Source organism: Python bivittatus, unplaced genomic scaffold, assembly GCF_059951505.1.
Source record: "Python bivittatus isolate LINGU-HERP-01145 unplaced genomic scaffold, Pbiv_v1 ctg000840_np1212, whole genome shotgun sequence".
Lineage (NCBI taxonomy): Eukaryota > Metazoa > Chordata > Lepidosauria > Squamata > Pythonidae > Python > Python bivittatus.
The window spans coordinates 28,123,862-28,137,023 of record NW_028277113.1 but is presented as its reverse complement, the minus strand read 5'-3'; positions in this window follow the sequence as shown (position 1 = coordinate 28,137,023).

The window sequence follows — 13,162 nt, the reverse complement described above, 5'->3', positions numbered from 1 at the left end:
AGATTGGAAAAGGACAATTCTTTGATTTGGTTCCTTCATGTTTTAATATTTTAATGTCACTTAACTATCAATGCTGCATTGAGAAATGCTAATGGTACCTGAGTCCCTGGAATAAGGCAGCAGATACATGCGTTGGCATTCTAATGAACAGCAGCTATGATTTCCATAGGATTTACAATGAGTAAACAGATGAACAATTCTTCCTTCCTCTAGGTCAATGTTTCTTAACCTTGGCAACTTTAAGATGTCTAGATTTCGACTCCCAGAATTCCCCAGCCAGCATGCTAGCTGGGGAATTCTGGGAGTTGAAGTCCAGACATATTAAAGTTGCCAAGGTTAAACACTGCCCTAGATGCTATTGCCCTTTCAGCCTAAGATAGGGGATTTCTCCTCATTATATCCCTCTTTGTTAGGCAAGGTTTTATAGCAGGGGTGGGGGGCCAATAATTACTCTTTCACTTACTCTCACAGTTAACTGCATGTGATCAGTCACTATCAAATAATGTATCACATGGAAATGTCCATAGTCCAGTTCATTAAAAAATCCACTTCATTCAGTGATATTATTTTTGCTTTGAACAACCCAAACCATTAAAAACATTCTTGTTTTTGCAGAAGTTGGCATTATATGGGTTTTTGGTACCATTCCTAATTTCTTTAGGGTACGACCAAGCCAAACAACTGCTTACCCAAAGAATGAGAGATATGGAGTTTCAGGCCAAAGACAATAGGCTGCCCCAACATGGCAGAAATTCAATAAATAAGGGCACTTGGAAACCAGCAAGATACCTACAAAATCTAACTATCCCCAAGCTGAAAATAGCATTTTTCAAAGCCAGGTGTAACATCTTATCATCCATATCGCTGCAAGGCAGTTACTCCAAATCCCATTAAGCAAGCGTACCTACCCATGTGGTGACGAGATCAAAACCATTTCTCATGTATTATTACTTTGCAAATTCTACAGGGATATCAGATTTGCTTATTTTCTGCCCCTAATTTGTAAATTTCCAAGAAGGCTAGACAATTTCTATGTAAACCATCTTTCAGAAGATTCAAAACCCCTTATCATTTGTGCAGCAGCCAAATTCTGTGCTTCCACGATAAAAATAAGGCATAACTGGTCACAGAAATAACCAATTCTGTTTTATTCATCACTTCAGGTTTAGCTATCTTGTTAGCTATCTTGTTTTAGGTGATATATATTTTTCCTACATAGATTGTGATATTTTAGATTTACACTTGCACAGGTAATTAACACAGGTAATTATTATAGTAGTATATGATACATTTTTATTTGTTATTTTATCTTTGTTATGCTAGTATTTTATCTCATCTATTAGATTTTACTTTGGTGCTGTTTTCTTTCAAATTTGGCTGGTCATTGACCAAATAAACAGTATTTTATTTTATTTCACTTTATGCGTGCAGTTTTTCAAGGCAACCAAATGTTTCCAGGCAACTTCCCCAAATATATTTTTGTGTATTGAGCTGAGCAGTATATAGAAGTTGATGCTAGTGAAATTAGTCAACATTGCACCTGTTCATGCCATGATGGAGTCTGTTCTGCATGGAAAAAAAATCCATGATGCATTTATATATCCCTAGTCATAGCCAGTGCTGGGCTTTTGAAGTCATCCTCAGAATTTGGTGCTAAAAAATCTATCTTACTCATAAGAAAATCTGTTGGGAAAAGGAACTGCCAGCATTTCATTTGATGGATGGATATTCTTCAATATGCAGTCACTGCATGACATTCTGAATGATAAAAATCAAAATAATTTTACAGCAGAAAATATACATTCTGCTGAAGCTATCTGAAAACAAGAGCCAATCTCTATTAATGAATTTGATGTGGAATGGCCAAAGGACACTATGCTGTTTATGGAAAATTGATAGCTGGTAGCTGGTAGAGATAATTAAGATTGGATCTTTATGCATACTTTCCTAAGAATAAGCCCTATTTATAGTGGAACAAACTATCAAGGAAATATGAATAAGAGTGTGTTGTTTGATTTAAATATTTCGCAATAAGTATATGAGATTCAGAATGGGCAAGAACTGTTATCAGACAGGAATGAAAGAAAATGTGCAAGTGTAGAAAGTTAAATAATTGCCAAAGAGTGTGATAGCTAGACTTACAGTGGATAATGGTTTGAACAGAAATGATTTGGTAGATGCATTGTTCTCAAGATGTTGATCACTTGTACCTGTTGATCATAAGTTATACTGTTGATTGTTCAGATGCATAAATGACATGAAAAAGATATACAGGAAAAGTGTAACTTTCAAACAAGAGTTTGAATTATGTGTTACAGTTTCCAAAATGCTATACTTCGCTATATTCCAGTGAAGTACTAATATTATCACACTCTTTTGCATGGCAGTAAGTTCTGCTGAATTTAAGAGGGTATAATCCCACATTTATTTGTGACTGTAGTATTTCTACTTGATAGATAAGGGATAGGAATCTAGTCAGATCTTTACACCAGTCTTCTTGTCTGTAGCTGATGGGAGTTGGATCCCAATAACATTTGGGTGCTATTGATTCCTATCCCTGTAACAGGTTAAACAGAGCATGAAAAACAAGAAATTCTCAAACTTAGCCAGTGACTTGATTGCTTGTGATTATTCATGACTGAACCTAATCCCCACTTCTCTGCTTTATGTGATAGATTTATAAGTGTAGCCAAATATGACAAAATGAAAGGATCTGGATTCAGAATATATTTACTGATTATTCTGAATATTTATTTAAATATGGGTTCAACAAGTGGGTCTCTTGTCCATGTGTAGATACCTTTAAAAGGCTTTTCAAAGGACCACTGGGAATTTTGCTGTCTTCATATTTGTATAGGATCTTCCTAAATCTACAAATCGAGTTGTGAAGAACTGGAGGTTTTAGAGAAGAAGGAGCTCCCCCCCCCCCCAAATTTGGAGTTTGAATGATTAACTCTCAAAGTCTGGATTTAAATCTGAAATGTCTTAAGGTTGCCACCTCTTTTTTCTGTCAGTTACATGGCTGGTAGGTAAAAATATAACCAATTTCATGCCAGGAATAGATGCAGCTGTTAAAGTTGACCCCAGAAGATGGATGAGAATTTCATTCAGGTCATCAGCAAAAATAAAAGTGAGGGGGCATATTTTAGTCTTAAGTAGAGATAGAATAAATTGGAATGGATTTAATTTACAGGCAAGATGAATTAAAATTAAACAAAGCTTCAGTTTAGCAATATACCTCTTACTGAAGAAGACCAGAGAAAGATTTTTTTTTCCCCTTAGAATTGTGATTAATATATTGCCTATTCTCCCTGCAAAGCATTTTCCTTTTTAAAATGTTAGGTCAAATATCATTCTACTGTTCTCGGATATGGCAATCATTTAAATAACATTCTCCAAATATTTAATTTTTGTTGCGTGCCTAAAAATAGTTCTTTTCAATATTAAATGTTGTTTTTTTTTACTGTAGTTCATACTATTTTATGATTGACACACAATGGCAATCAGTATTTGGCACTAAATGGTTTATTCTACTGTAGGAATATTTCAAAATTATTTTACCTGGAGGAAGCCCCTTTCACAGGGAGGTCCACCACAGAATCCTTACAGGGTGAACAGGGATCCAGGGATTATTCTAGTGATGACATTTATTTCATATCCATATTTCATGTGGCGTTATCAGTGCCTGTTTTGAATCTTTTTTCTGTTCCCTCTGCATATGAAGTACAGAAGACTGGATGAATGAATGCTAACAATTCTGCTGGCAAAACTTCCTTCCAGCTGTTATCCTTATCAATGTATGCTAATAAGGGTTTTCCTAAAATATAGGGTAGAAGCCACTACACTGGTATTTGATATAGTTTTTAATATTATTAAACTTATTTTTGAACTAGCTTTTAAACTGGAATCACCATTCTTCATTGCTGTTGTTATTGCTTATACTATTATTTACAAAATATCTAGATAATGTCATTGCTTAGAAATGAGACTGATGAAACTTCTTTCTTTTTCCTTTTTTTCCCATTTGAAATAGTCAAGTGTGCATGTGCACACACACAATCACAGTGCATATAAATGACACTACTAATTATCTGTCAATTTTAGGAATCAGATAAACTCTCTTTTTTGAAAAACTGAAATAACACTATGAGATGAATGTTGGGTGCATCTTACAGGAAGTGATGCTAAGTTTGCATAAATAAGCTTATAATACAAATATTCACTGCTTAAATCTTATTTCTTTGTTCTGAGATAGAATTTTGGAGAAGGGGTATCTAATTTCATTCATAATTAACAATAAGAAGGAGTTGTAGTTCAAGGAGGACCAGAGCTCTGCAGTACTGTTCTATGTGTAGATGATCTCAGGGACCTTCCTTGAAATTTTCAGTAGTTTAATGTTGATGATTTGGGACTGGACAGACCAACAGTCTGACTCAGTGCAAGTCTGCTTTTGATGTTCCTATAATGAGCTATGCTAAAACTTGACATCCCTAAGTAGCTGACCTTTATATTAGGAATACAATAGCCACTGTTGTACTACATAGTTAAGATATGATTCAGGCAGAGCAGGCTTGCACAATAGCCCAGGCATCTACACAGAGGCCCTACTCAAGACATAGAAGTGGCTCTGAATGGTAGAGAAGGAAGAAGGAGTCTAAGGTAATTTTATGGGCCCTGCCTTAAACATACTCTAAATAATCACAACATCAGTAAGTATCCTTTATCTCTTCCAGACCAACATCTGGATTTTAAATTGCTATGAGAAAAGTTTAGAAACTGTACCTGGCCAATAGCACAAGTTCTTACTTTTGTGCTGTGCAATGCATTTTGTTTGTGAAGTTATGTTTTCCTCTTGCTGTTCTGTATATTGGCAGTATATTGCTTCATATTGTGGCAAAGAAATTCAAAATGAATCTTGCTTGGAAAAGCACTTTTCAGCTAAAATTTGATTTCTGAGTCTAAGAAAAGAGAGAGGGAGAAAGAAGAAAAATAAAAGAAATGAGAAATATAACTATAATCCAATGCTGCAGTTCCATCTGTGCCTGAACTTCATTTATAGTGTTATTTCAGGACAGCTTGCCCTGAAGAACATTTTGTTTGCAAGTTTCTAAGTGTAATAAAGGACTCACCAAGTAATTGATTAAATATATCTATTAACATGCACACATTAGCATCAAGGTTCCCTAAAGGGTTTGCACTGAATTTAGACTGCAGGTCTTGTAGAATCTAATTCATTCCTTTCAATATAAAACATGCAAAGATAGCATTTCTGAGTAAACTATAGAAAATCTTATCAATATATATCCCGTCAAAAGAAAAGAGGAGAGCTAATTCGGTGAACTTGACATGGTGCCTGTGTATTCTTGGTATTTTGACCCTAGAGAACCCCTTTCCCAAAAGGGAATTAGTGATTTTCAAAGTTTAACTGCAAATGCCATTCCTTTATCAACTTCATGTTCAGCATAAGTATGATTCTCATTCCACAACGTTAATTTACGTATTGTATGGTGAAAAGAAGAATCAAGTAACTGAAGGCAATTCTAAGGCAGGGTGGTTTTCCATTGATTGAATCAAGCATTTGTTCTACTATATATTTAACCCATTGATGGCTGAGGGTTCCTTCCTTCTTTTTCATGGGACCATTGATGAAAATGACAGTTCAGTGTCAGGGCTCTCTGTCTTGTGTGTTATATATTCTCTTGATCCCATGCCATATCCTGATTAAATGCTAGCAGAGTTGGACAAATTATAGGCTATAGGGTGAATTTCTCTTTCCTGCAGAAGAAGATTGGTAAGAGGAACTAATTATAGAAGTGCCATTTCTCGTCAATATTGTGCCAAAATGTATCTTCTAATTTCTCAGAAGTGTCCTTCCCTGAAAAAGAGGCTTTTATTGTTATAACTCATTTACAGGCCATTTCAGCTGTCTTTAGACTTCCTTTTTGTGATTTCTTGAGTTTGTTGCAAGTTTCCTGATCTGAAAAAGGGCAGTGGGAGAAGTTTCCCAATGACACTTTGGGTTTGAACTGGAGGATGGGAAGCTAGGGAGCCCACAGATTATTGCACAGATATATGAAAGGCAGGACATTCACACACATCCTCTGCCATTTAAATCATCACTAAACTCCAGCCATGAGATTTTTACTATTTCTTTCCTCCTTGAAAGAAAGCATTTTCTGTTCCATAAGCTAGGAAGAGAAAGAGTGGATAAAAATGCAGAATTAATTGACAGCACAGCATGAGGCCCATACTTTTTAACCTGTTTTGTTTTTTGTTTTTTGCACTGATATGACACTGAAAGCAAATATATTTTGGAGGTTTTAAAACCAGTTCCATTAAATGCAAACTTAAAGACTCAAGGTTAACATACATGTAAAGAGGCTGAAGAATTTGCACTACATGTACTGCCTCTGTGTGGCAGCAGGAGAAAAAGCCTGCATAATCATCTTAAAGTGATATGTATGCAATCAGACTAAACACATGTATTAGAACAAAGATACCATTAAGCTACAGCCTATGCACACTTAATTGAAACAATGCTATCTAATGGTAACTTGGATTTTTGCAGCCCCTATCTAATACCCCAATCCACTCCATTTGATATGATTTTGTAAATATTGATGTGGGATACACTGTACATTTAACAGAGTGTCTAGAATCTTCTACTGTAAACGCCACCAAGATGTTTTCTAATATTCACTCATATATGAATAAACCAAAACCAAAATAGCTGATGAAAGCTGTTTCTATATCTCCCTACAAAAATATATTTAATTTCCATATAAAAATTGTGCTATAGCTTCTGGCAAGCAGTTTCTCTTTGCCGTGTCAGTTCTTTGGCACTTTGACTTGATAGATGATTTTTGTTTAAGTTGGTTTCCAGCAAGATGCATCAATAATATTGTTTTGTTGACACATCATTAGTTTTCAAGTTTGGTAAATAATAACCCTTTATTTCTCTCTCTCTCTGTTAGAAATATGCCATTGACACACTGCTATGTGTTGTAATCTCCTCATATTCACACAGCACACAACTGAATGATGTAAGCAGCAAATATATTAATGTGGTACTATTATTTATGTATGTGTTTATTACAGTTTCTATGTGGCAGTGTAAAAGGCAAACATCAGCACCTCTAACCTTGCAAGGAGGGACAAAAACTGATATTTTCAGAAGCACAGCTGCTGACAATGATTAATAATTGAAACTTAGATGATGATGATGATGATGATAAATATCCAGTCTTTAGCATCTTTGAAGAAGAAGAGATCTCTTTCCCAAAGTTTTCTTTACATCTCTTTCAGCATGTGGTTTATTTAGTTGTTATATGTATATCCTGTATTTCTTCTAAGAGCTTAAGGGCATACATGATATTCGCTTCTCCCGTTTTATCTACCACAACAACCAAGTGAGGTTGATTAAGGTGAAAGAAAGAGTGACAGGCCCAAGTCACCCCATGAGCTTCCAATTATTGAAAGTGTACTTAAACCTGGGTCTTCCTAGTCCTAGTCTAACACCTCAACCACTACCCAACCTAGCTCTCAAATATAACATGCAGTGTATGGGAGAATGGCATGTTATGGAACACGAGAACACCATTTATCCAGAGTAGACAAAAGCTGTTAAATCAACCACAGATTCCCACTGATAAACCTGGCTATATGACTGGTCATTGACATTATTAATAATCTTAAGAAACCAAGCAGAGAGAATCTCAGTTTTAAAATATAATTGAAATAATGGACTAGCTACTCAAAACATACCAGACCGGGGTTCCTTAAGAGTATTTTACTGAAACAGTTTGTAGACTCATGTAATTCTACCACATGGTTTTATGCTTTACCTACTTGAATACCAAAGCAAGTTAAATCTAATGAGGCATTTCTAGCATCATGGGATAATTCCCAAGGAGGAAAATTTAAATTGGCCAATCAGTAATTGATAGTGACTCTTCCAGGGGACTCCTTCAATACAGTATAACCCTTGGTAATTCCTTCCTTATATGCAGTATAAGCCTGACTCAAAGAAGAAATCAATGTTAGACATCATTATATTTTGGTCAAAATATGTCTGGGCTTATGGTCTGTCACATTCATGGTCCACCAACAAGAAAGGAGAAAACAGGATTCATCTCAACTACCCTTAATGCTGTTTGGATTTCAAGAATTCTTGTACTTCAAAATCGTAATCAAAATGCCAGAGAGAATTCTTCAAAGCTGAGTAGACATTGGAGATTTTAATTCAGCAGGAGCACTTGTTAGAGGATGTGCTCCTGAACATAATCAGAGTGCTGAAATAATACTGATTAATTAAGTAGAAGAGTGTCCCAATGGAGAGAAAGAGAGAGGGGAAAGAATGTAAATATTCATAATATAGTTGTCGATGCAGACTATGAGCTAAGCCCAGCTATCGATGAATGCCAGCAGACTTCAGTATAATTGAAATACAATGGAGATTTATTATGAAATATATGAAGATAAAAAACCTCTCACTTCTCCCTAAACTACATTTTGAAGGGAGAGAAGCATAAGAGTTTGTCACTTAAACACCAAGACTCATTTAACTAATAGGCCAGATGAGAAACAAGCACAGGACAGTCTGTGAAGGCTCATCCCCTTATTACTGCTTACCACTTGCCTTATTGGTCAAAGCAGCTCATTGATGCCAAAAAAGGAGAGGAGAGGAGAGGAAAGGAAAGGATGCAATCTTCAGCAGTAGGATTTATACCCAGGCACAATAAAAAATGGTTTTGCCTGCTTGACACTGAAAAGATTGTAATGAAGATATTAGATCAACTGCTATTATTAGGGAACAACTTTGACCAAATGAAATAGTGTGAAAATAATGACTGGTTGTTGGTATCCACTAGCATTTGGGTTAAGCTTGGGGCTATTGGATTTTTACAACCCAATTAGTTACCTCTTCTTGCTCTAAATTAACTCACACTGATCCTACTATTTTGACAAAATAAATATGAGCAGCCACTACTACTGTAGTAACTACCAGCATTGCTCACATGATGCTGCCACTCTCCACACATAGAATATCGGTAGAGAGTTTCTTACAAATATACGCATGCAATGAAGGATTCAATACAAACAGTCAGTATATGAATCCAATTTCTCTCTTTCTCTCTCCAAGTGTTTACTAAGGTAGAATTTCCCTGCATTAATTCTAGAAGTTTATTGAAATCCATGTTATTATACATCTATAATTATTTTTACCTTTCTTTAAACTGTATGTGTGTGTGTGCACGCATACATGTACACACACACATGTTCTCTGGATGTGTAAATGCCTGTCTGATCAACTTTCTATCCAATGTTTTATAAATGTTTTCAGGTGTTTATACTCCAATGTTCTCATTATTGGATGTATTAATTGATAAAATTCCTGGAAAGAACCTTTCCAGTTGTGCAGATCAAATTTAAATACAGTTTTCCATGAATATGCTAACAAGCTATTACATATTGACAACAAACCTGGAAGGATGTTCCAAATCCTAATTTTTAGTTAATAATCAAGTCTTTATTTTAGGAGACAAGATTTGGCCTTTTGGAAGATAGCATTGCCTTAGCCATATCTAGCCTGAGGCCTAATTAACTGATTTTTTTATCTTGTTCAACCCATCTCACCATTAGATAGAATGACACAATTATCATATGACAGATGTTGGGACAGCAATGACAGTCTACCAATAATTCCTCCTGACCCATCCTCCCTCTGTTTTCTCTGTTGAAAGACAGAATTTACATGCCATTTAGATTATATAGATGTTGTGGAGTCCTTGGTGCTCTCTGAGCTTGGTTGTTTAATTGCAGACGTTTCATTATCCAACTGGGTAATATCATCAGTGATCAGTAATGCACTGATGATGATATCTAGTCAGGAAATTAAACATTGCAATCAAACAATCAAGCTCAGAGAGCACCAAGGACTCCATAGTTCAACCTTGAGCTACATACAGTATATTTGTTACTATTGGTATATGGATGCCCTTCAGGTTACAAACTGGATTTGACTCAAGTTTAAATATGTTTCCATAAGCCATATTTAGGGCATATAAAAATTGTGTTACACCCCAGTGCTAAATAAAATGCCTGGCTTATGCAAAAATCAACTTACTCAAGCCATTCAGTGCCAATTCCTAATTACATTCCTAAAACCTATGATTGGTATTGGGGTATTTGATCATGAGAAAATTTGTTAATGTGTTCAACTGAACATGCTTAAAATATGCAATTATTCAAGTTCAGTGCATAGTGGATTATAGAAGAACTGAACTGGTAAGGATATTGAGAGAGGGGATTGTCCTTGCCACATTTTTACATCTGGACTTGGGTCTTTCAGCAATCCCCTTTAATCATGTGCATTGACACTTCTGGGTGATGTGATTTGGTGGCATAGGATGGGGTATCACAAGTATGCAGATGAAACTCAATTGTACATCTCTATCCCTGGTTGGGCAGATTGTGCCATTCAGGTGCTGACAAATGCCTGGAGCTGTGAGGTTCTGGATGTCACTTCTCTTAATATCCTTATCAGTTCAATTCTTCTGTAATCCACTATGCACTGAAGATGAATAATTGCATATTAAGCCACTGTATGTTTTTGGTCTGGTTTTGTTGGTGGGTTGTAGCAAAATGCATGCTTGAGTGGAATCTGATAAAATAGTATGTTGGTTATATTCATGAAATAGGCTCAACCAAGAAATAAAGAAATTCTGTCAGAAAAACAGACAATAGTGTTTTCATGGTATCACATAAGTGGACTCTCTCTGAAAGTCTTTATTTAATGTGTTCTGCACATTTTGAAAGAAAAATAATATATAAATAAATAATGCTGCATTCTATAAAGGTCACTTACTTGGAGAAGGCTGAAATAACACCTCTGAACTAGGTTGAAAAGGATTTGTTATAAATGGGAACTGCTTCTTAATCTTTTGCTGCTTGTTTAAGTTTTTCAAATAGTAAGGATTTACAAACATTTTGTGCATGCTCCATTTTGTGTGCAGAACAGTTAATTTGAGGAGATTTGTGTGAAGACTGGAATGTGTATGCTTGGCCAGGATATGGATCTAAGACATGGATATTTTGTCTAGACGTGGATGTTCCAGGTGGAAATATTGTGATAGGGGGAGAGATAAAAGCCAAGGATATAATCAGTGGCAGTGGCTGAGAAGATGATGGGAGTGGATTAGATACGCCTTGCCATTGGCAGGGCCAAAGAAGAAAAAAAAAAAATGAAGTCACTGGGTAGGTTGGTTATGTCATAGGGTTGGAGGAGTGGCAGCAGCATTTTGCCACTGGGAAGATCAGGAACGGGTGGTTGGATTGGATAAGCTTTGCAATTGGCAGGATGGTTACAGCTAAGCCTCTGAGATCAGGTGAAGGCCTTTCCATATTAAAATCTTGATTCCCCCCCCCCTTCTAAACTTTATGTCTGCTGAACGAGTCCTCCCCCTCCCCCTCAATCCACAAACAATTTGGCAGAAACTCTGAGATAGGATGTGTTTGTTTTGAGCTAAAACAAAACTCATTTCCCATTTCATGCACACTCCTATCAAACAGTGTTTTAGGGTCTTCAAGTTACCTTCATTCTCCAAAAAAGGTAAAAGTTGATTATTTAAAGAAAGAAAAAGCTCACCTAATAGAGAGATCCTAGCATTTTATATATAAGAACCCACTTCTCCTACCTTGTGTTTTAGTGACTCCTATGATTTGTTCTTGATGGTCATGAACAGCACTCCAGTTCTGCCAGTGAGAACAAAGAATTGGAACAGAAGAGAACATCCCATGTCAAATGAAATGGATGGCATTTTCTTGACTAGAATAGCAGCATCTGACTGACTTCTCATTAGAGTGATTTTGTGTTCCATTGGATACATGCTGGCATCATGAAATTTATCTGCAGAAACCAGTAGCATTGCAACCGAGGAAGAAAAAACTTTTATTAAAGTGGCATGGACGGTTTCTCTTGCCTTATGCTTGGCAGATGGCCACCAGTGAGGTTACATATTTGTGACTTCAGAATATGGTAAAAATGCCACATTAACACAGGTTTCAAGATAAGACAGTTTTTTCTTGTGCCAAGAATGACCCCCCCACCCCCACCCCAGCACACATATCCTCCCCCCTCCATGGTTTTAATGCTCTTAATCTGCTCTTATTAAAAAGGCGTGCTGTCATTTTGGCATTAATGCTAGGAAGCAATGTTCTATTCTGATCCTGTCACTCCAAGGGCAGGTTGTTCCTGTCAGCTGAGAAGAAATGTGCATCTATGCTACAATGACTGTTTCCAAATGAGACACTGTCACCTGGGTGCCTCACATTCCCTTCAGCTCTTGTCACTTCAAGAGCACAACATTCTAATGTGTCTTGCTGAATGGGGATGGGGAGGGGGAAGAGTATAAGGTTGCCATGGTAATTCTGTAGCCATAAACTTCTTACTAAGAATATACAAAATATATCCTGGATGCTATTCTTTCCAGCCAAAGCAGAACAAAATGTTATTGATGAAAATAATTACCCTTAGCAAAAAGTAACAAACTTCCAAAGGCCTGCTTTGATTATAGACATGAAAATCACATTCTCTTGGTTGAATTCAATTAGAGTTATTAACTTTATATTTACAGCATAGCTAGAGTTGCTGCCATCTAGTGATCATCTGGATTTTTTCAGGTCAGATCTGGTGATCACAGGAAAGTAAGCATCTTCTTATGACAAGGAATAGGCTATAGATTGATTCTGGGATCTTTTGCAAATTAAGAAGACCTTTATATTTCCAACCAAAGGGCTCCCAGTTACTTGCCTCTCCTCCCCATTGTACAGATAGCTGTGCCATTTTGTTAATTCAACCTGAAGATGCTCCTTAAATTTATTTATTTATTTATAAATCAAACTTGTATGCCACCCATCTCATTATATAAATGACTCTAGGTGGCTCACACATAAAAAGCATAAAAACAGTTAAAAACATGAAACAAAGTTAAAAAGACTACAAATGGAGTTAAAAAGTAGAGAAAGCATCCTCAGGGCTCTAACCATCCCCAGTGTTGGTAGTCCCCATTAGATCCCCAAGCTGGTTGGCAGAGCCAGGTCTTAAGGCTCTTCCAGAAGGCCAAAAGAGTGGGGGCCAATCTCACCTTGAGGGGAAAGATAT